We start from the raw sequence: 25,436 nt of genomic DNA, 5'->3' as shown, positions 1-25,436 counted from the left end.
AAACCTAAGAAAGCATCATGCTTCAACTTTCCACCTTTTCTCAATAATGGGTGACCCACGTGTTTAACTGGATTTTGTACCTGGTTTCTGGCTTTTATTGCTTTCCACCTTTGGCCTGAGACCTATTCCTGAAACCTCATCTCATCATTCAAGGTTCTGAAACTCTTGACTGGTGCCCACCATACTCTTTTCTACCAAGGCAATCTGTGTCCTCTATCATTTTTATCAACTCATAGGGATTGTCTTGGTTTAAAACTTGCATATACCGAACTCAGAAAATCAGTTCAGTAACACAATAGGGTGTCTATAGCTAATAATCATTTATTCTATATTTTTAAATAACTAAAAGGATGGAATTGGGATGTTCCTAACACAAAGAAATGATAAATAGTTGAGGTGATGGATACTCCAATTTCTCTGATTTGATTATGACATGTACCCTATAAATACGTGGAATGATTAGTTATCCATTATAATAATTTTTTTTTTTTTTGAGACGGAGTCTCGCTCTGTCACCCAGGCTGGAGTACAGTGGCGCGATCTCGGCTCACTGCAAGCTCCGCCTCCCGGGTTCACGCCATTCTCCTGTCTCTGCCTCCCGAGTAGCTGGGACTACAGGTGCCCGCCACCACACCCGGCTAATTTTTTTGTATTTTTAGTAGAGACGGGGTTTCACTGTGTTAGCCAGGATAGTCTCCATCTCCTGACCTCGTGATCTGCCCACCTTGGCCTCCCAAAGTGCTGGGATTACAGGCGTGAGCCACCACACCCCCTTCCAAAAGTTGATCTCTTCCAAAAGGCACTGTGGTGAAGCCTACCATATCCACTCAGATGGACTGTGTTCCTTAATTCAATTATCCTGTTATTGGAGACCCACCATGAGGCTATTAAATATGAAAGTCAGCCAAGTTCACATTCAAGTGGTTTGTATTGGCCAGGTGCAGTGGCTCACACCTGTAATCCCAGCACTTTGGGAGGCCGAGGTGGGAGGATCACCTGAGGTCAGGAGTTTGACACCACCCTGATAAACATGGTGAAACCCTGTCTCTACTAAAAACACAAAAATTAGCTGGGCGTGGTGGCATGTGCCTGTAGTCCCAGCTACTCGGGAGGCTGAGACAGGAAAACTGCTTGAACCTGGGAGGTGGAGGTTGTAATGAGCCAAGATAGTGCCACTGCACTCCAGCCTGGGCGACAGGGCAAGACTCCCCCTGAAAAAAAATAGCTAGAAAAGAAAAATTCGCATTCCCAATACGAAGAAGTGATAAATATTTAAGGCAATGGGTACCCCAATTACTTGATTTGATAATTAAAATTTGTATGCTGATATCAAAATATCACATGTACCGTATAAATACGTGCAACTATTATGTATCCATAAAAATTAAAAAAATATGTAAAAATCGAGGTTGTTGGGTCTAATGTATATTCTAGATGTTTCCTCATCATAGGAAAAGAGAACACTGGAAGGCTGAATTACATGATAATCTTCAAGAGTTGTACTTTTGTTTTAAGAAATAATATGCCTTAGTGGCAACAAAACATTAGAAAAAAATACCCTTATACTCTGGCTGGCTGTGGTGTCCAGATTTGTAACTTTGGTTCCAAGATTTTGATTTTCTAATCTGGCATTCTTTTATAGTACAAATATCACAGAAAGACATTCTGGAGAATGGCAGAAAAGTGAGCGAAGCCAGAAAAACAACACTTCAAAAGGTCTGTGGAGGTAAATGATAGAGAAAACTGAAAGCTACAGAGTGCATGTGATTACCAAGAGAGTATTTGGCATTGTGCCATTCTGGAGGCAGAGTGAGAAATGGACCCAGGCAGGTCTGCCCTGCAAAGTCTTGGTGGGACACCTCAACCCTGGGTCCAGATGACAGAGCAGTTCCTTTGAAAGTTAACTAGAAGAAAACCATGCCCTCTTTTCCTTGCAGAAAGATTTGTAGCTCAGCAGTTCTCTACAGTATAAAAATCACCATGTACCGTATGTGCTTACGGGCACACACGCACACACTCACTCACTCTGTGAAGCACACCATGCTATTGCACTTAAATCCCCTCTGATTAAGCCAGTCCAGTGACACAGAAAATGCTACTAAATTAACTCAATTGAAGAGCAAAACCCATTAAGAACTCAACAGAGAGAAAATGATGCATTTTTTTCATCAACTTGCTCCATATCACCACTGTCTCTCCCCATTTTTTTCCCTATGTCTGTAGTTTAAATGAGAATCTTTCTTTCTTTATATAAGAAAGGGGTAAAATAAAAAGTTTTAGGAAGAAGTCAGTTTGTTGGCAGAAACCAACAAGACTTCTACAATACCAGGGCCAGCCTTTGCATAAGTTCTTTCTTGTGCCCAGAAACGTGTAAAAGAACAGAAATCTGTGACAGAGTCCAGTCCTGGGTGAATAAATGAAGCCCTTTTCCCAGAGGGTTAGCATAAAGGGTGGCAAGAAGGGAAGAGGAAAGGTTTGCTACTGTGAGAATGTTAGGTTGGGTGATATTTTAAGACTTCGGAAAGTATGAAGAAAGACTGTTTTTTCCATTTCTTCTCCTTCTCTCTCCTACTCTGTTATTTCTCCTTTCCATTGCTTTGGGTTTGGGGGAACAATATAAACATTTAACGATACAGATGTTGCAGTCTTGAAAGTTAGTGCTCAGCAGATGTTATGCTTTTATGAAATTTATCTAGGGAAAGAAGACAAAGATCACCTCACAGACAAAGCTGTACCTGAATATCTGTGGTGAATTTTAAAAGAAGTTTCTGATTAATTCATCTTTGTCAACATATTTGAATTTTTAAGTGTCGACAATTCTTCAGTTTTAACTTTGACTAATGGGTAAATTGCAGACAGTAATGTGTTACTGGAAAATTAAGTCTTTTTTTTTTTTTTCAAATTAAATCCTGTTTCTGCATTAGCTCACTTTATTATTTATGACATGGTTTATCTTTTATATCTTTTATCATTATTTATCCCTACTTGGCACTGACCACTAACAATCCAAGAGTAAATCATTCTATCTCTTTCTACCCTCGCCATCCCAAGTTGATCTATAAGAAAATTCTTATATATACTGAAAGCAAACAAACAAAAACTAGGAATCCAGCAGAGAATGTTTGGCCAGAAGAGTCATTTTGTGGTGATAAAACATTCTTTACTTGCTCACAGTTTAGACTTTAATATACTCTCAATTAAGTATTTGAGCTTTTTAAAAAAAATATCTTCCTAAGGTTTTATAATAAAATCTGATGATGAAAATATAATTGAAATTAATTCTTCACCCTCTCACTCCAAGATCGAAGTGTAATAGGAAGAAAAAGTATTCTAAAGCACTTAAAGGAACTCTATTGTAATATTTTTAAAAATTGTATTCTCTGTTGTATTTGCTCTTCCAATTTAAACCTTGCTCTTACAGTTTGTTTTATATCATGATTTTAAAATTATTATTATTATTAATGTCTGAGGAACTGCTTAGCAGATCTGTAACCGAGACTTGCTTTTAGTAGACACGTGTCTTGGTGGCCTTGTTTTGATATTCATAAATATTACAGCCAGACTTTTAATAGACATTCTAAACGAAAATAGAACTCAACTGCTAAAATTTAATTTTCTGTGTAAAATAAAAGAAGTAGCAAGAGACTAAAACATTGGCTGGGGCTTGGGGTTCATTTGGGGAACTCTCATAGGCTATATATCACCATGTGTGGCTTTCATTTTCTTAGTGCAAATTGATTTAATGTGCAACATTATTAGATTAATCAAGTCCCTTTGGAAGAAATGATCTCGCCAAAGAGATTTTGTTGAACTCTGTTCCTCTGCTCCACTCTCACCTTGGCAGTAGTTTTTGATCATTAAGAGAAGAATGGGAAAATGGCTAGGGCTGTAGCCATCAACGTCCCCTATTCTTAGTAAGGAAACAAGTCTCTGTCCACCTTTACCCATAAAAAGTTGAAGATTTCCCTGAAAAGCCATATGCTTCATGAGTTCTAGGAATGATTCATTGCTCCCTTTTGTTTTCTAAATTGGATTTCTTCTCTATATATTCAGTAATAATACAGTTGAAAATCTTGCTCATTCTTGCACTCATTAACTTCAACAATCAGTTCCTCTTCAAGTTTAGACACCGAAAAACCCCGGTTTATCCAGATAAATTTTTATTTTTATTTTTATAACAGACGGATAAACCTATATAACCAATCACACTCCCTGTTTACATTGAGAGAGAGTAAACCAAGGGCAAATTCTAGTTTTATTTCTTGACAACTGTCCCTACAGTGTAGTGCCTAAAAATGCAGCCTTTGGAGCCAGACTGCCTAGGTTCAAAACCCAGCTTCTCCAGTAACTAGCTAAGAGCTCTTAGGCAAGTTAGTCAACCCTTCTGTGCCTCAGTTTCCTTGTTTATAAAAGGGGAGTAATATGGCAACTTCATTGGATGGTATGAGGATTAAATAAGTTAATATATGTATAATACTCAAATGAGCACCCAACAAATGGTAAGACTATTATTATTGTAGAACTTCATTTCATTAGCTTTTCATCTTTTTCCATGTTATTTACACCTATCTTAATACTATAGGTTGCCTTAAACTTATCTTGATTGGAGATTTGATTGCCTGAATTATCTTAACACATAAGTATTAATCTATTAAAACAATCAAATGGCAAATTTTAGCATGTAAAATTTGAAATGATAGAAAATCATAGAGAAAAATGAAATAAAAATCACCTATAATCCTACTGAGTAGAAATAGGTTTTTAGCTTTTTGTATATATATTTATTTTAACTTCTTTATCAAATATTTTATTGTAGGATTTAAATTATATTATATATCCTGATTTTTTTCCCTTACAATATATCAAAACTTTCTTTAGTCATTAAATATTCTTCAAAAACATGTTTTTATGGTCTTCAAATTTCTTTATGTAAATGTACCATTAATACGTTTAACAAGGAGATATTCATTATAAGTGAATTAATAACAAAAACAAATCAAAGTTGCAACTTCCAGTGAGAAAATTATGTGGCATAATGTACCTATAAACTGACTCAAATGAACACTTCTTCAATATCAGGTTTCCTTTTTTATAATTCTCCAAGTGGTTGTGAAAACAAAAATAAGTGCTATCAACTGCCTCTGACTCTCTAAATCGTCAGGTTCTCAAGCTTCTGGTCACATATTTTTTCTCCACTCCTGATAGAATTTTATATTGAGCAAACCTTGCTCATAAGAACAGACACTTGTATGTCCAAAGACAGCACAATGCCGAATTGCTTAAGGCTGAGTTTTCTCTCTGCCATTTATAGTTTCCAGGAAAAAAAAAAAAAATCTCATCACTGTGGCTGACCTGTCTTTTATTTCTCAAAATACAGACTAGCAGTCTTGAAAGTGGTGTTCATCTCTTCTGCTTATACTGCATTGACCAGAATGCAGTTACAAAGAGACAGGGCTTAGCTGTTGGCCCAAGAGATGACGGAAGTGATGTGATACGCATTTAGCAGAGCCTCTGCAGCAAGAATGAGGCATTTTCTATGCAAATGATATACAATGTAGTCTATTTCCAGGAAGTGGAATTATATATTTTACATTTCATTCTCCATTTGAGGAGCAAAAACAGGAACAAGGCAGAAATAAAGATGGGGATATTTCTATGGTGAATTGTTATATATTTGACATTTCTATGGGCTGGTTTTGGTTTCTTTCTTTACATATTTATCTGTTCGGAATTCCAATTTATTTTTAAATTTTAATTCCTGAAAAAGAGTTTTTGGTCACTTTCTCAGAAACAAGATACTAGTGCATTTTCTCTATGATCCCAAACTTGTAGATTTCCTGGAATTTATATTGAAAATCCTCTACATTTAGTGTTAGATGAAATACAGGTTGGTCTTATCCAAGCAAATGATTTATCAACCTATTGATGAACTAAGTATAAAAGCGCATTTATTCTTTAAAGGAAATGAAGGAAAGATAATTTCTGAGAATATAAGAATAAATTAAAAATTGTTCACTCATCAAAGAACATTTATTTTAGATGATACTTCTTTATTCTAAAGTAAATTAAATAAAGAGTTCAGAATAACCTAAAGGTTTATAATTATTAATAGTTTATATGTGAACTCTGCTTCTTACTTTAAAAGGCAATTGTTTCTTGCAGATTGCAGAAGGGATAAAGAAGTCTGTATATAGAATCTATTTTTCTTCATTTTTCTTTTTCCTGGGTGACATAGCATGTAATTCATGATGTAAGGGACAAGTGAAAAGTCTAGCTGTCTGTTTTCTGGCCTCTCGGGTTAAAACCAAGGTCTCTAACATTGCTTTCATGAAGGGTGTTGTTATGTTTTCTGAGGTGAGGAGGGGAAGAAGTGGTGGACGGTTAATATTTCAAAAAGGTAGCAATTACCTGATAACAGAAAGCAGCGTGGACTGTGTCTTGTTACCGCTCATTTCAGAGGTGCCAGATCTGCTGTGGACATCATCGTCATTATAGCTTCAGTTGGCTGAGGTCACCTTGGTTCATGTGTTTTATACATTGGTAGCCTTCTCCTTATTACTTGCCAAACAAACCTTTTTATTTTTGCACACGTTTATGTTGATTTTGTGGTTTCTGAAATTGGATTCTGTCTCCTGGAGGCCGGAGTTTCCACAGCAACTGGAGGCCTTATCTGCTACTGGTTTTTGGCAGGCAGACAACCAGGTCTTTCAGTTTACTTTAGAATTTTTTTTTTTTTTTTTTCTTTTTTTAAAAAAAAAAAAAAAACTTTTTCTTCTTCTCTCTTATTTTTCCTACACCCTGTCATTTAAGCATCACATAATTAATTGCGTACATCCTGTGCCACATGCAATTGCCACAGCTTTGAAGTCCCAATAGATCATTTTATAGAGCAGTGGGTGCCATTTTAAAGAAAAGAAAAGCAAAGGACTGGCGCCAGGACATGGCTGTGTGGATTTGAACATATCCTTCTCCAGGTATGATAAAGAAACCCGCGCACCTTCTGTTTGTTTTTTTGCATTTCCTTTCCAAACTGGCCTTTTCAATATATAGGAAAGACCTCAGGAGTGAGTTTGTTATTTTTCTCTCTGGAGCTAATTCCTTTTCCAAAACCAGCATGAACTGCCTCATTTGGTGCTGAGGTGAGGTTTGCTTTTTTTCTTTCAAATTTGGAAAAAAAAAAAAAAAAAAAAGGTCTGATTTAGCATCATGTCATTTAGTGGCTGCTACTGACCCAACGGGAACGGAAAAAACAACAGCCCAATAAGAAAAAAAGTGCCAAGCCCCTTATTTAGACACCATTAAAGTTTAACAACAATAAATGACCTCATCATCTTCATCTTCTTAATGTTTTAAAAAATATATGTACAATTATTTTTTCAGTGAAAAGAATAAATTTATTAACACAAACTTTCAGCATCTTTTTGGAAAAGATATACTCTTTGGAAGGCAGAAAATGTATAGGTTTTGAGAAAAACATAGAGTCTTTTGTTGAAAGTTTAATTAGCCTTCACTTTTCTTTACAGACAGAAAAATGTATGGATATATTTTATTGGCGGTTTTGGTGTCTTCTTAAGGGAAAATCACCCTAACAATGATCTGTCTAGAAAAATAGAGTCCCATTTTCTTCATAAAGTAAATGTTGCCAGATTCTTTTATTGGTAGACATGAACATTTAACATAGCTAGAATTTAATATTCAGTATGTCTACATTTTTGTTTTAGTATCTTCTTTTTTATATTAGCATTTAAAGAATCTTTTCCTCTGTGTAGATTGTGGATTATTAGCCCTTTGTCAGTTACAGAGATTGCAAAAATTTTCTCCCATTCTGTAGGTTGCCTGTTCACTCTGATGATAGTTTCTTTTGCTGTGCAGAAGCTCCTTAGTTTAATTACATCCCATTTGTTAATTTCAGCTTTTGTTGCCATTGCTTTTGGTGTTTGAGTCATGAAGCCTTTGCCCATGCCTATGTCCTGAATGATATTGCTTAGGTTTTCTTCTAGAGTTTTTGTGGTTCTAGGTCTTACATTTCTATTTCATGGAATAGAAAATTCCATGCACATAGCAGGAGATGCTCACCCTGTATGCTCATAGCATGGGATGCTGTGCTCTCCCTGTATGCTCATAGCATGGGATGATCTCCCTGTATACTCATAGCCTACAGTGATTCCATGGGCAGACTCCCTCACTCCCTTTTTTGAAAATTATTAAACATGTTCCTTATCCAAACTTATTTGCCCACTGTCTCATTTTCTCAGGGAATTTATTCTTTCTTCCAGAGAAAATATAATGAACAGATTATTACTTATTAGCAATTGGCCTTTGATAAGTTATTAAAATTCTCAGAGCCTCAGTCTTCTTTCTATAAATGGAAAGAAATAATGGATCATACTTCAAAGGGCTCTTATGAACATTGATTATCTTAATGCTCATAAAGTGTGTGGAGTATTGCCTAGAATATCATTTGTGATAGTTAAATATTCAGAGGAACACTGATGAAGTTATTGTTAAGAGTTAAATACTTATATTTCCTTAATATACCTCAGACATCATTATAAATACACTACCTTCCATCCATCGCTGATAACAACCTAGAGACTAGTAAGTTCTATTACTTAATCAGCTATTATTATTATTATTATTATTATGTATCACATTTCTAAAAATCATTTTAACCTAGATAACGGCTTAGTGTTAGAATTCAGGCTTTATGACAAAGCCCAATAGACATAAACATTATAAACACATAACACAAATATGCCATCACCCAATGGACACCTACCAATTTCCAGTTATAGTATAGCACATATCAGCTATGTATCAATCAATTCAAGAGACACCAGGAAAATGAGAATGCATAAAATAACAATAACCCTTTGCCATCAGATTATCTATTTTCTAGAGACAGAAAATTATGGAAGAGTAAAGGAGGGTCAGGGAATTATAAAGACAACCGTAACATGGCTTAACAAATGTTAGAACATAATAGTAGCAGGATATTATGGGCAACTGGAGTCTTTCTGGATCAGGGAAAGCTTAAAGGAGAATAGGATACCTAAGCAGAAACCAGAAATGCAAGTAAAAATTACCCAGGTCAGAACTGGGGAAGATGTTTCAGGTAAAGGAACTAGGATTTCCAAAACCTCCGATCCCAGATATAAGGGAGTAAAAGAACACTTTGGTTAGTTCAAAAGGGCTAGAACAGAGACAGTAGGAAGGGACTAGTAGTCAGTGAGGCAGTGAGCTATGTAATGAAGGTTCATTTATCCCAAGCTACAGGGACCCATTTAATCTGTTAAACAAGAGGAAACCATAATCAAGTTTGTATTTTGGAGATTAATCAACAAAGGATGTTTTGAAAGAAGAAATTTCTAGAGGCATGGAAAACAGGCATAAAGGAAAATAATCCAAGAGAGGCAAAATAAAGGTAAGACTCAACTAGGAAAGAGGCTGTGGAGAAAGAGGAAAGAAATGTATAAGTGTTAAGAACTATTTGGGAAGTATCATCGTGCTCATTAGAGATGAGAGAGCAAAGAATCTGATGGCTTAGAGTCCTTGTTGAGTTGTATTTATTCTATTGACATTAGGGATGATTTTCAGAATCATATTAGATAATCCATACTAATATCAATTTGATTAAATGAAATACCACCTTAAATATAAGGTAAGAAGCTATAGAACTGTCTATAAAGTAACACTTCCACTTTATTAATGAGAGAGAAGTAGGAATTCCGTTTTGTTAAGAGCTAAGAAAAGAATTTGACATTCCATATTAAGAGGCATTTTTGATGTGAAAATATGGAAACATAACAGTTTTATTCCATTTCCACACTGGTAATTTGTAAAAGAAAGAGTTTTAGTTGACTCATAGTTCCACATGGCTGGGAAGGCCTCAGGAAGCTTACAATCATGGTTAAAGGGAAAATGGGCAGCTCCTCACAAGGCGGCACGAGAGAGAAGAGAAAAGCCCAGGGGAAACTGCTATTTACAAAACCATCAGATCTCATGAGACTCACTGACTATCACGAGAACAGCATGGGAGAAACCACCCCCATGACCCAATCACCTCCAACTGGGTCCCTCCCTCAACACCTAGGGATTACAATTCCAGATGAGATTTGGGTGGGACACAAAGCCAAACCATATCAATAACCTTCCTCAAGCAAATATAGATGTTTGATTTTTAACCAATGTACAAAACAGTTAACTGCTTTTTATCCTTGTCTTTATTAAATCACTTAGAAGAGGGGAGATCAGGGATGGTGTCAAGTCTTAACATCATGCTTGATACCATAATTTATAAGAAGTTAATAGATTCAAATTTGGGTTATCAAATAATTTTCCATTCAAAATGGGGCACTTTGAAGTGAGAATGCATGAGATTAATAGTAACACCAGGGCAATAGATACACAGTAATATCTGTGATCGTCCTAGTGGGTGTTTTTCATAGTATATAAAGTAAGATAACATTTTTAAGTTTTTCAATATCCACGATGGTTAATTGTATATGTGAACCTGATTGGGCCACAGGGTGCCAAGATATTCTATTAAACATTATTTCTGGGTGTGTTTGTGAGGGTATTTCTGGATGCGATTAACATTTGAACTGGCAGACTGAATAAAGCAGATTGTGCTCCAGAGTGTGAGTGGGACCTCATGCAATCTGCAGAAGGCCTGAAAAGAATGAAAGGCTGAGTCAGAAAAAATTCCCTCTCTCTGTCTGGGACGTTAGACTTCTCTTGACTTTGGGCTCAGACTTGGTTTGGAACTGACCTCATTGGCTCTCTTACTTTCTAGGGCTTTGAACTGGGACTGGAACTATCCTATTGACTCTCCTGGGTCTGGATTTCTCAGCCTCCATAATCACATGAGTAATTTCTTATAATAAATATCTTTCTATTCATTGTATTGGTTTTGTCTCTCTGAAGAACACTGACCAATTCAACATCCTCCCTGGCACCTAATAAGTACTCTCTAAATAGTATATGAATCACAATAGCTGCCACAAAGTATTTGCATCTCTGTTGGATATAATCTTAAGAGTGGAATGACTGGGTTACAGAATAGGTGAATATTTGACACTATAAGAGGCTGATAAAAATTTTCTGAAATAGTTGTACCATTTTAAATTCTCAGCAGCACTGCATGAGAGTTCTATTTTCTCCATATCCTTGCCACACTTGGCTTTATCTGTCTTATCAATTTTAATGGGTATAATGTCTCCATGTTGTTTTAATTTGCATTTTGCAGGTGATGACCACTTTCATATGCTGATGGGTTATTCCAATAACTTTTATATTAAAATTATCAGCTTTGGAATGAAATAGATTGAAGTAAAATCTCTGCCTTTAACCTTCTCATTTATAAAACAGAAATAGTGCTTGTGTTTATGTCATAGTTTTCTTGTTAGAGTTAATTTAGTAAATGTAAAATGTCTAGAACCTAACCCATGGGAACCAGGCAAAAAATACTAGCTATGATTATTATTATTAAACCAAGAACCAAGGATAAAATATATTTAACCAGTAGAAATACCATTAAACAAGAACCCTATGGATATAGTTTCTGGAACAGATCTTAATGACTTGCATTTGTTCTTATTCTAGAAATAGAGAATAAAACCATGAGCTCTGAAGACATCAGGCAAATACCTCTAGTTTTGCTTTCCCAGACTGCTACTTCCTGACTTTTTAACTTTGAGCAAAGTACTTAACCAAATTACTTAACTCTAGTTTATTTCTATATAAAATGTGAAAAAAGATAGAATCTAGCCCAGGAGGTTGTGAGAATTAAATGAGGTCATACATATAAATCACTTGAAAAAGAGCTTATCTTTTGGTAATTTTAGCAAGCATTTTTTATATGCTAACTGAATGCATATTAAGCCCCGTGTTAAGAGTCAGGACAAGGTATTCAAATTTATACAGTCGATTAATTCTTAATTTCTCCCTGCCTCTCACTCTCCAATCCTATTAGCTATACCTCTAAAATATACACCAACTCCAGCTATTTCCCTACATCTTCACACTTTATCTTGATCTCAACCATCATTTTATTTCACCGAATGACTAGAGTATCTCAACCATCATTTTATTTCATTAAATGACTAGAATAACCTGAAAAATGTCCTGGTTTTTTCCATCTGGGGGCCTCAACAGTTCATCCACCTACTTAAAATTCTCCAATGTCTTTCTTTTGCCCTTGGCTTAAAAACTGAAACTCTTCATTTAGCATTAGGTATATCTCCTAATGCTGTCCCTCCCCCATCCCCCCACCCCACAACAGTCCCCGGAGTGTGATGTTCCCCTTCCTGTGTCCATGAGTTCTCATTGTTCAATTCCCACCTATGAGTGAGAACATGCGGTGTTTGGTTTTTTGTCCTTGCGATAGTTTACTGAGAATGATGGTTTCCAGTTTCATCTATGTCCCTACAAAGGACATGAACTCATCATTTTTTATGGCTGCATAGTATTCCATGGTGTATATGTGCCACATTTTCTTAATCCAGTCTATCGTTGTTGGACATTTCGGTTGGTTCCAACTCTTTGCTATTGTGAATAGTGCCGCAATAAACATACCTGTGCATGGGTCTTTATAGCAGCATGATTTATAGTCCTTTGGGTATATACCCAGTAATGGGATGGCTGGGTCAAATGATATTTCTAGTTCTAGATCCCTGAGGAATCGCCACACTGACTTCCACAATGGTTGAACTAGTTGACAGTCCCACCAACAGTGGAAAAGTGTTCCTATTTCTCCACATCCTCTCCAGCACCTGTTGTTTCCTGACTTTTTAATGGTTGCCATTCTAACTGGTGTGAGATGGTATCTCATTGTGGTTTTGATTTGCATTTCTCTGGTGGCCAGTGATGATGAGCATTTTTTCATGTGTTTTTTGGCTGCATAAATGTCTTCTTTTGAGAAGTGTCTGTTCATGTCCTCTGCCCACTTTTTGATGGGGTTGTTTGTTTTTTTCTTGTAAATTTGTTTGAGTTCATTGTAGATTCTGGATATTAGCCCTTTGTCAGATGAGTAGGTTGCGAAAATTTTCTCCCATTCTGTAGGTTGCCTGTTCACTCTGATGGTAGTTTCTTTTGCTGTGCAGAAGCTCTTTAGTTTAATTAGATCCCATTTGTCAATTGTGGCTTTTGTTGCCATTGCTTTTGATGTTTTAGACATAAAGTCCTTGCCCATGCCTGTGTCTTGAATGGTATTGCTTAGGTTTTCTTCTAGGGTTTTTATGGTTTTAGGTCTAACATGTAAGTCTTTAATCCATCTTGAATTAATTTTTGTATGAGGTGTAAGGAAGGGATCCAGTTTCAGCTTTCTACATATGGCCAGCCAGTTTTCCCAGCACCATTTATTAAATAGGGAATCCTTTCCCCATAGCTTGTTTTTGTCAGGTTTGTCAAATATCAGATAGTTGTAGCTATGTGGCATTATTTCTGAGGGCTCTGTTCTATTCCATTGATCTATGTCTCTGTTTTGGTACCAGTACCATGCTGTTTTGGTTACTGTAGCCTTGTAGTATAGTTTGAAGTCAGGTAGCGTGATGCCTCCAGCTTTGTTCCAACATGGCACATGGATACATATGTAACAAACCTGCACATTGTGCACATGTACCCTAAAACTTAAAGTATAATAATAATAATAATAATAAAACTCTTCGCCTTGGCTCAAAAAGACCTCTGGGATCTAGTTCCTTGACTCCTTTTTTCACTTCATCTTATTCTATTCTCTTTTTCTAAAATCATCTTCTTCTATACTCTCTTTTTAAAAATCATTCTTTAATCTCCTTTTTAAATCATCTTGTTCTATTCTGTCCTTTTTAAATAATCATATTGGCTTTATTTTGTTCCTCTAATATACTAAACACATTCCAGACTTGGGGATTTCACACTTTCTATTTCCTCTGAAGCCCTCTTCTCTGAAATTCACACTTGGTTGACACTTTCACATTAATCATGTCTCAGAAGAAACACTACCACCTTAGCAAGGGCTTCCACAAATATCTCATATAAGATAGTACCCCTCAATCCCTTGCCTCTCCCTTACCTGCTAAAGTTATGAAAAGAGCATAGCTAACACATATTGGGGTGTGATCTCTTCTCATTTCTATTACTTTGGCAAAAGCCATTCATATCAACGAGTAAGTACATGTCAATTATTTGTATTCACCAGATACATTGGTGATTGGTGTGTGTGTGTGTGTGTGTGTGTGTGTGTGTATTACACTTCTACATTTATGGACTTTACAACCACTAAGTAAGGTCAGTATTACAAGGTATATCAGTGGGATTTGATTTTATTAACTTTGGCATACGGATGGTTAGCATGTGGCCATATGTTTCTCACAAAATGTAACTTATAATCTGAGCATTATAACTAAACAACACACATCGTTGCAATAATTTCTTCCCAGCAACAGTCCATATCCCATTTCTTTCTCAGAGGGTCTGCTTTCATTTCTGTTTCCACCCAAGGTTCACTTGTCTCTAGCAACACCTCTTTTAAAAAAAAAAACAACCTGGAAATATGGGGTGTTATCCTGTGGCTGAAATATTCCATATTTTTTCTTCCACGAAACACTGATTGGCAACAATCTGTGATTGTCTCTCTTTTCCAACCTACCCTTGAGCCAGGATCAAAACCTTCATGAATAATTCACAAATAATTAAATTCTTTAGGTTTTGTTCTTATTCACAGGAGCAAAGTAATTTTGGTCTCCTTATGGATTACATTATCCATAAAGGTTATGATTTAAGCAGTCTCTTTTCAAATGTGATTCCTTTGAACGTGTGGACTGATAGGACTCTGAGCAGAACAGGGTCTTGTTTTCTCTGTAAATAAAAACCTATGAAATTTCAACAAGTCAGCCCTTTTATGCCCCATGGAGAGATTGATGACAAACCACATTATATTTCACCTTAATACAACAAGTCCAAAATCACAAAGGCACTTTCTTAAAATACTGATTTACTTTTTATTCAGAGCTTATGAGATGTTAGATGATGAGTCAGTTATCTCCTGAATGAGTGCGACCTTCACAAAGGACAATTTTTTTGGTGTAAATTATTGTTTTTTAAAATCTTCCAATAGAGAGAACATTTTCAAAATAAACTTTACTAATTTACATTAATTAAAGCAAAAATAACATAGTCAATTATCTACCTGTGTATACACCACTACTCACACATATTAATATTAATACAAACATTTGCATTGTGCCTCTTCAGAATCACACATAGAGAAAAACAAAAGCAAAGACGAAGAGTTTAAAATATAATGGCAGATAAGCAGATAATTACATTACAAAGGCGATATTATTAGCAAATTCATAATATCAGGTTTGAAAAGGATCTATGTTTCTTTTTCTATAGTAGCGTATTAGTTTCTTCTCACATTGCTACGAAGAAATACCCAAGACTGGATAATTTTTAAAGGAAAGAGATTCAGTTGACTCATGGTTCTGCAGGGCTGAGGAGACCTCAGGAAACTTACAATCATGGCAGAAGGCAAAGGAGAAGCAGTAACCTTCTTTACAGGGTGGCAGGACAAAGTGAGTACAAGCAGCGGAAATTCCAGACACTTATAAAACCATCAGGTCTCATGAGACTCACTCATTATCACGAGAACAGCATGGGTGAAACTAACCCCATGATCCGATTACCTCCACCTGGTCCCACCCTTGACACGTGGGGATTATGGAGGCTACAATTTGAGGTGGGATCTGGGTGGGGACACAGAGCCAAACCGTACCAAGTAGTGTTTTAATTTGTGTTGTCAGACTTAAACAGCTGCCAGCAATGTGTCCTGCTTTAATCAACCATTCATGACCTTACAAAAATGACCTACACTTTTATCAAGTCATTAAGCCTTTACCAAACCTATGTATTCACAGACTCTAGCAATACTTTTACCAACTGACACCTATAATCAAAGTAAAGTTTTGAAACTACTATCTAGGATAGTTTTATCTTTTCTATGTTTTTGAAATTAAACTATTAATGTTGGAATATTAGTGAATCATGGTTCTGGATAAAATATCTCTGTGAAGAGTTATCTTTACAGCGAATGTAGGCTTTAAGGTACTTCTACACAAAATATATCCCTCATTGTCCTGCCAAAGTTCTCCAAGTTTCTACTTCTTTTCTACCGTCCTTTTGTGGTCAAGTATCATATCAAATGATAACAGAAGAGTTCCACTGATGTCCTAGCATGAATGCTTTTATCAGATTAGTTAAATCTGAGGAAAGAAGAACACTGAAGAAATTTAATATAGGTTAGAGATGCTCTGATTACAAAGAAAGTGATTCTGCAGCTAGAAAATCCTGGAGTCTGACAGTTGACAGGGCCAGGGTTTAGACACAGATGCTGATGTATATGCTATAGACATAGACATAGGTGCAGACATAAATGCAGACATTAATATATATAAGAGAAGGAGTGTGTGTGAGTGAGAGAGAGCGTGCATAGGTGTGAGTGTGTGCATTTGTGTGTGCCGGGTGGTGGTAAGGAAATGGCGGAAATTAACAACTATAGCAATTTCTGCCTGGCAAGGAAACCAAAAAGAATCTACAAAATTACAAAACACATCGACATACTTTGCTCTCCTGCCAAGTCTATTAGACGGAGTTCAGCTTTCTTTAGAAACAAACAAATCATAGAATTATTATTGTGATTCTGGGTTGTAACTATTACGATGGAATTAAAAACATTTTCCTGTGGTCTATTACATTTCTGATTTCATTCTACATGAATACTTTCTAGAATGTCTTCTGAATTTTTTAAATGAACTCTAAATTTTATATAAATGTTTGCCTCATATTTTCTTAAAATGTACTAACATTTTGAATTTGTTGAGAAAAATAATGTTCCACAGAAAACTAAAGGTAAATAAATGTCCAAGAAAATATATTCTATTTCCCGTAAAGCTGCTCTTTTCTTATGTGCCCAGGGAATATTAGTAGCGAGGTCATAAAGTTTGGAGCCTCACTGACGGGATTTGAATCCAGGATTCGCCATTTGCTAGTAATGTTAATGTTGGACAAGTGATATTATTTCCACATGCCTCGATTTTCTTATGTGCCTTAGGGATATAATGGCAATACCTATTTCATAGGAACCGTTATTATGATAAACTGAGTTAATATTTGTAAATTGCTTGCCATAGTTCCTCCCATACAATGAGGGCTACTTCAGCGTTTGTTAAATAAATTGCAGCATGTTCTAAGCCCGCAGAGCAAGAAAATCGAAATCTGATCATTCTTTCTAGATTTTTCATTCTAAATTATCTCCCATATCAAATGAAAGTAGCTGTCACACTTTTCCTTCTCCATTTCACTTCTATTGCTTTAGATCAGGCTTCATTATTTTTCATGTATAGTATTAAAATCATCTTTTTCTTTTCTTTCTTTTTTTATTTTAGACAGTCTAATTCTGTCACCCCGGCTGGAGCTCAGTGGTGCAACTTTGGCTCACTGCAACCTCCTACTCCTGGGTTCAAGCCATTCTCCTGCCAAGGCATCCCAAGTAGCTGGGATTTACAGACAAGTGCCACCATACCTGGCTAATGTTTGTATTTTTAGTAGAGACAGGGTTTTACCATGTTGGCCAGGCTGGCCTTGAACTCCTGACCTCAAGTAATCCACCCTCCTCAGCCTCCAAAATCATCTTCTAATAGGGCTCTCAGTCTCCAACCTCACCCACCTCAATTGTTAATAGTCCTGCCACCAGTGTGCTCTTTCCATAAAAAAACATCTAACCATATAAAGTTGATTCCATCTTGACCAATAGCATATCCCTGACTCATAGCACAGGGCAAGGTATGTGTTAGTAAGCATGCAACACATGCTTGCTACAATTGCCAAAAGATAAGCTCTTTTCTAAGTGATTTATGTGGATGACCTCATTTAATTCTCACAATCTTATAGACTAGATCCTATCATTTTCCACATTTTATATAGAAAAAAAGTAAAGTGATTTGGTTAAGTATTTGCTCAATGTTAAACAGTCAGGAAAGCAAATCAGAGACAGTTTGCTTCTGACTTCTTCAGAGCTCGTGCTTTTATTTTCTATTTTTGGAAATAAGAATAAATGCAAACCATTAGCATATTATTCGCTTGACAATGTCGAAAGCCACTTCTGGTTTCCATAGCTTGGTGGGTGCTACTGTTATCTAGTGGGTAGAAGCCAAGGATGCTGCTAAACATTTATCATGTACAGGACATTTCTAATGGCAAAGAATGATTGGACCCCAAATGTCAGTGGTTCTTAGGTTGAGAAACCTTCATCTGTTAAAGTGAATCTCTGAGACACCAATAAACAGTCTCTAAGAAGGCATGTTATGAATGCTGGCTCATTATCTGCCATTCATTATTTTTCCTGACTCATTTATTTTTTATTTGTGATATGTTGTGAACATCATGTAACCAACTAAATGTCTCATATCTAGAAAAATCATATTTGGGCCGGGTGTGGTGGCTCACACCTGTAATCACAGCACTTTGGGAAGCCGAGGAGGGTGGATCACGAGGTCAGGAGTTCAAGACCAGCCTGGCCAAGACGGTGAAACCCTGTCTCTACTGAAACTATAAAAAAATTAGCTGGGTGTGGTGGCAGGCACCTGTAACCCCAGCTACTCGGGAGGCTGAGGCAGGAGAATTGCTTGAACCTGGGAGGTGGAGGTTGCAGTGAGCTGAGATCATGCCACTGCGCTCCAGCCTCAGTGACAGAGCAGGACTCTGTCTCAAAAAAAAAAAAAAAAAAGAAAAATTATATTTGGCTCTTCATGACTTTCAGAAACAAGTCAGCTTTTGAATACATTCTCAGAATTCTTTTGTCCAGTGTTCTGATGAATTAAGGAATGGGTTAATATTTTGTGGACCCCGAGTGTATTTCAGTCCCCAAAACTGTATTTGTTTTGTTCCTGAAATTGCTTTGTGACTAATATTCTCAGATATTGGAGCCCAAAGTTGTAAACTGAGCACGCAAGTTTTTTTAAGTGCATATAATTGAACATTTTTCAAAAATTGAAATCCTTGATCTCCCAGAGTAGTCTATTCTGGGATCCCCACCTGAAGACTGTCTTGTTATTATAGAAGAGCCTATTACAGAAGAGCTTTGTCTTGTTATTTTAGGAAAGGTAGTGAGATGGAGGTTTTACTCAAACATTCTGCGGAATACTAATGTGAGTCAAAGGAAGGAAAGATCTGTGTTGTGCTTCTTTTTTTCCCCCCCTGAAAAGAAGGGAGACTAAAAAGCAATAAAGCAGAAGGCATTTCCTACAGGTAGCCTTAAATCATTCAACACAGAGGTCTTCAGGGAGCTACCCGGTTCCTCTTTCCCTTCCAGAATGAGCTTTTTGGCTAAATACTCCTCATCCAATGCTCAGTGTCTTCACCTGGCTCTCCAAGGGTTTTCATACAGACTTGTCCTGGCATAACAGCATACCCACTTCGTCAGAAATGAGTCTTGACCCATGCATCACATTCAAAGACTCTTTCAATTGCTCCCCAGTGGCAGAGGCCGAGGGCCCTGTTTTGCTTGTGATAATGTGCTAATCTCCAAGACCCAACATAAATTCTCTTCTTGCATTGTCATTTGTCAAAGTCGCAATAAGGGGCTGGGGGAAAAAAGGAGCAGGAAGGGAGAGGGAGGAAAGTAATGACAGAAAGAAAACTTAGCCTTAGTTTTGTTTTCCCTCGTGCAGAACTTTCCCCTCCAGTCTTCTTAATCTGTAAAACATCTGATGGTGTAGAGAGGGCACAGCAAACACAAATAAATAAATAATCCTCCATGATTCTCCCTTATGGTTTTGTGTAGGGTCAACATTTTAGACAGTTAGTTAAATATAAGCAGAAATGAAGATAATTTACACAGAAGTCCCAAAATGGATGCTTGAAGCTTTGTGAACCTGCATTCTCCACTCATCATTTGCTCCAATCCTATCAAGCTGAGAGTCACATAGTTGTGTGAGGATACTCCGTAAGCAACAGTTCAACAAATCTGATATCACATATATGCCTCTAATGACTGGTGCTTTCCTTATGATTTGCCTTTTATAAGTTATCCTGGGTTTGCTACTACAAAAATATTTAGGACAATGATGCTAAAAAAGGTAGTGTTTTCTCTCATTGGTGTTAAAACTGAAAAAAAAAAAAATGTGAGATTTTTGTTGTTGAACAGCTTTATTAAGGCATATTTTTTACACCATAAAGTTTAGAAATTTTAAGTTTCCAATTCAATGATTTTAGTAAATCTATAAAATTCTGCAAGCATCACTACAGTCTATCTGTAACATGTCCATCATCCCCATGAGATCCCTCGTGTCCCTTTGCACTCACTTCTCCTTTCCACTGCCCTTCCCAGGCAACCACTAACTTACTGTCTCTGTAGATTCACATTTTTTGAATATTTCATAGAAATGGAATCATGCACTAAATACTCATTTATGTCTAGCTTCTTTCACTTAGCATAATGATTTTAAGGCTCATCTATGTTGTTGCATGTATGAAGTAAACGAATGAGGTAAAAAGGTACTTCATTCCTTTTTAAATTAACAAATAGTATTTTATCATAATACCTATCATGCTTAGCCATTCATCAGTGGGTGGGCATTTGGGATAAAGTTGTTTTGTAAAATGTATGCAATGGCAACGTGTCAACATGATATTAAATCAGAGAGCTTGTTTAAAGAAAAACACGTTTAAGCTGCTGAGGCAGAAATTGTTCACTGCGGAAGCCAGCAATCCCTCACCTCCGTTCTTGGCCTGTGGGTGGAGGTTTCTCTGAATATACATTTCCAAGAAACCCAAAATACTTACAGTTTAGTTAGTGCACAGTGAAAACTAAGGACAGTCCTAGCTCACAGACCCAGCTCATGGTTGTTGGCCCCAAATATCAGTGATACGACCAAAATCTGTTTGGCAAATTTTACATGGCAAATATTCTCTTACTGCCTGTTCAACACTCTTCTGGGAGTTCTAAGAGTATTACATAAATAGAAGAAAGGGATTCCAATCACATTTGAAGCCAACCAAATGGAACTCAGGAAGTTCTATGCTTAAGACATCATTTTTAGTACACTTAGAAACCAGACAGTTTGTCATTTATTCTAACAATAAATATTATTGTGATAGAAACAGCTTGCTCTAGATTCCCAACACAGAACTTCTGATGGCATAAAATGATTATTACAGGTGTTGACATTTTTGTATTAGTATTACATTAATATTTCTAATACTGAGATACAGGCATCACTGAAAGACAACATACCTTCTCAACTGTACTGGGATAAGAACCTCTCTTCGCTGGGGTAGTGAGTCTGTGACTACAGGAAGCTGCTTCTGGAAAGATGATTCTATTTCTCTTCATATATTCATAGAGACAAGACTAAAAATCAGATTCGTTTTTTATTCTTAATCCATGGAGAAGTCCTTTAAAGTCCAAGCGACATCAGGTGTTTTAGTACAGAGAAAAAGGATCAAACTCAATTTCATTACATACTGAAAAGGCCAATAATAGAAATAACCCTGATATCATGGTCCTTGAAGTCAATTCTGCTTCCAAGTCCCTGATACTCCTACTATTAATAGCACTTACATTAATTTTCTCTTATGGAAACATTGAGAATTCAAGCCTTAATATCTAGAAGTTGCCACCGCAAAGACCGATGTGCCAGGATTATCTCTGTTTTGTTGCCCAGGCTGAGTGTAGTGGTGTGATCTCGGCTCCCTGCAACCTCTGCCTCCTGGGTTCAAGTGATTCTCATCCCTCAGCCTCCAGAGTAGCTGAGATTACAGGCCTGTACCACCATGCCTGGCTAATTTTTGTATTTTTAGTAGAAACGGGATTTTGCCATGTTGGCCGGGCTGATCTTGAACTTGCCTCCAGTGATCAGCCCGCCTTGGCCTCCCAATGTTTTGGGATTACAGGCGTGAGCCACCGTGCCTGACCATGCCAGGATTGTCTTTGACCCTGTCTGATGGAGTTTTATAAAGAGTAGAAAAGTAAAAATAAATGTTTTCTATGTAATTTAGTCTCTATTCGCTCTTTTAATCCTCACTAGTGTTGCATAAATTTTTTACATAATTTTTTTGTAGGCCAAATATTTACTCCAGTCTGGTTAAAAAAACAACCTTTTTAATCACTGATTGGTTTCAGGCATAATATACCATTGAGTGTACAGTGCTCCTTTTTTTGCTAAGAAAGCATGGGAAGCTGCTATTTGCATCTCTTCCTATGTCTTCTACTTAACCATGTTTGTATGCATCATATCACCACAATGGAAACCCAGTTTGTGAAACATAATTTAGTTTATACCATTAAATGGATGGTTTTGTAGCTCCTGTTGGCAATACCAGAGCTTCCAATAATGAACAAAAGGCAGCACAAAACTTTGAAGTCAGCTAAACCAGGCAGTCAACGTCTCTCTAGCAGGAACCTTTGTTACATTTTGTCATTTGATATATGGCTGTTATGCACATAAATGTGATATTTGATGTTGGTTAGCTCCTTTCTACTGAGGAAACACCGTTCTATTTTCTAATTCTTAACAACCACGGATGCTTTATCATCAGAGCTGAGCTGAGCACATGGTATCTTAAATCATGGTGTGAAATCGAGCCTCGGCCCTGACGGCTTGCCATGTATCAGCTTGGCGGGCACAACTCCTTGCCTTTGGCCTCATTTTTCAGGGGCCAACGTGCCAATACGATTTTTACCTCAGGTAATGATTCAAAAGAAAAGCCTAATCATGTTAATGGGATGGGCGACATCTTAGGGGGAAAAATAACAAAATTAAAGTTGATTTTAACCTGCAATGAAAAACAAGCCATGGGGTGTTTCCATGTGAAATCTTGGATGTCATACAACGGATGAAGGGAAAACAACCAAAAGCCAGGGAGGAAAAAGGGAGGAGGGAAGAAGGAAAGTTTGCTTGAGTCATTCTCGGCCAAGTCTGCTTCTAACTAAAGGTTCATGGAATGGGTTTAGAATTTCATAATGCTGTGAACAATCAGCTACAGTTGGTGTCAGGGCCTTGAGAAGAAAACCCTTAGAAAGAATCCTTCCTTTTTATTCCTTAGCCTATCTTAAAGGTCAAGTAATCATATCAACAATATTTGAAAAAAAAGTCACTTCCCTTATTTTTTTTTCTGTTGTAATAAATAACTCATTTACTTCGTGGCAAACAACCTAAAGAGAGAGACAGGACTCCAGTGTTCAGGTCCGCAATATGATTTTTGTGGTCATTAGAAGCATAACTTTTCTTTTAAAAAGGAGGAAAAATGGAAAGAAATAGAAACAGAGAGAGGGAAGAGGAGAAAGGAGAGAAGAGAGTAACAAAGAAAGATGGTAAGAGGAAAGAGAAAGGGAAGAGAATAGATTGGGAAGAAGGGAGAACGTGAGGAAGAAAAAGAATAAATAATGTGGAAAAAGAAGCCACCAATACTGTTTCTGGATTTATTATTTTTCCCTTTCATTTTGACTGCTATAGGGGAAAGTGTGCAAAATTATTTTTCTCTCCTTGGGTAGAGTACAGAACAAGGTGTCTTCTGTCAAATGACTGATTTGTGAAATGCAGAAGAAAAGAATGCAGAGACAAAAGAGTGTTTGTTGAACTAATTTTACAATCAATAAATGAATATGTTAAGTTCTTTGGGATCCAACCAATTCAACTTTGGAAAATGGAAGACTTTAGGTTTCAATTCACTTACACTACAAGGAAAATCTCTCTTTGGTGATTTTATTTTACATTTTATTTCTAATTTTATGATATGATTTTCTGTTGAATTGGCATGTCTTACAATGCTTGCTATGGAAAACACTTGGTGTAAATGCAAGGAGATTTGCCTGTTCTTATTATGCCTTCCATAAACTATTCATAGAGGGAAGCTTCTGCTGAATTCACATCGTGATTCATAAACTCCACAACACAGCTGGTAGCCTATGCTTGCCGACAGGCCTCAACTTTTTATCATCCAGAATTCTACACATGTGTTCTTTGGATCCCCTTTCTCTGGTTCTCATTTTGACCTTTCCCCTAAGTGAGTTTGAATTTTAATTTCCTTAATTCTAATCTGGTTCCATGCAATTAATCACATTCACAATAAGAATTCTCTAAATGGACCCCTTAAGTTTGTATCATTGCTATGAGAAAGTGTGCTTTGTTCTTTACCTATGAACTGTGTTCACTTTGTGTGCAGAGATACAGAAAAACAAAATCCGGCTACTTCTTTAGAAATCAGCTGTCATCTGTGATAAACCATTGAAAAGCCTTTTATTTTGGCAGACTGAAACAATCATGAATCTACGATGGCTATCCTTTCCTTGGTTTTGGTCTTTCTTGATATGATTTGCATGGAGACCTTTTGCCTTAGTAGCCCATCTGTTCTTACTGCTTATTCCCCACTGAAGTCAAGCTTAATGAAGAATGGCTCTCCATAGGTTCATAAGTTTGATTTGCATAGCCATTCAGAGTTTGAATATCCATCAGAATTTCTCTGGCCTGGAAATCAGGAGACTGTGTTCTCATTTCTCATGGGAGATTTCTCCAAGTCTCTCTCTCTCTCTCTTTCTCTCTCTCTCTCTCTCTCCAGTCCAGCTAGAAATAAATTACAAGAAATATCTCTTATTTCTCTGTTATTTCTTTCATTGGAGTTATCACTCTTGGATGAGACTTGTTTAAACATTTAGCTTGATTAACCTGATTATAAATGTGTTAGAGCTTATTTAGTGCTGTCAAATACAGTCAAATATTGACTTTGAGTATCATTTGAGGTCAGTTTTATTCCACTTATTTTGGCCTTACTTTTTTGGAAATGCAAACAAAATGAATTTAAGTTATCAAAGAAGTCCTTTATGTCTACATAACCAATTATCTTAGAAAAAAACAATTAGAAAGGCAAGTCGTGATTTTACTAGGTACTCAAAACCTTGGATAGGGTATTCTTCTCTAGCTCTCTTCCTGAAAAATTAAACCAAAAGTATTGTAGGAATTTTGAGGACTGATTTATGAGTTTATAGACACAGAGGCTATGATTTTCCAGAAAAGTCCTTGTTAGGCTACGTATTATTTGGAACCACGATAGGTCATTCGAGTTATTTTTTGTTGGTTTGTTGTGGCTTTCTCTTTTTTATTTTATTTTATTTTATTTTATTATTATACTTTAGGTTTTAGGGTACTTGTGCAAAATGTGCAGGTTTGTTACATATGTATCCATGTGCCATGTTGGTGTGCTGCACCCATTAACTCGTCATTTAGCATTAGGTATATCTCCCAATGCTGTCCCTCCCCCCTCCCCCCACCCCACAACAGTCCCCGGAGTGTGATGTTCCCCTTCCTGTGTCCATGAGTTCTCATTGTTCAATTCCCACCTATGAGTGAGAACATGAGGTGTTTGGCTTTTTGTCCTTGCAATAGTTTACTGAGAATGAT

This window comes from Hylobates moloch, unplaced genomic scaffold, assembly GCF_009828535.3.
Source record: "Hylobates moloch isolate HMO894 unplaced genomic scaffold, HMol_V3 SCAFFOLD_15, whole genome shotgun sequence".
NCBI classification, from domain to species: Eukaryota; Metazoa; Chordata; class Mammalia; order Primates; family Hylobatidae; genus Hylobates; species Hylobates moloch.
Note: the sequence above shows the minus strand (reverse complement) of the source record.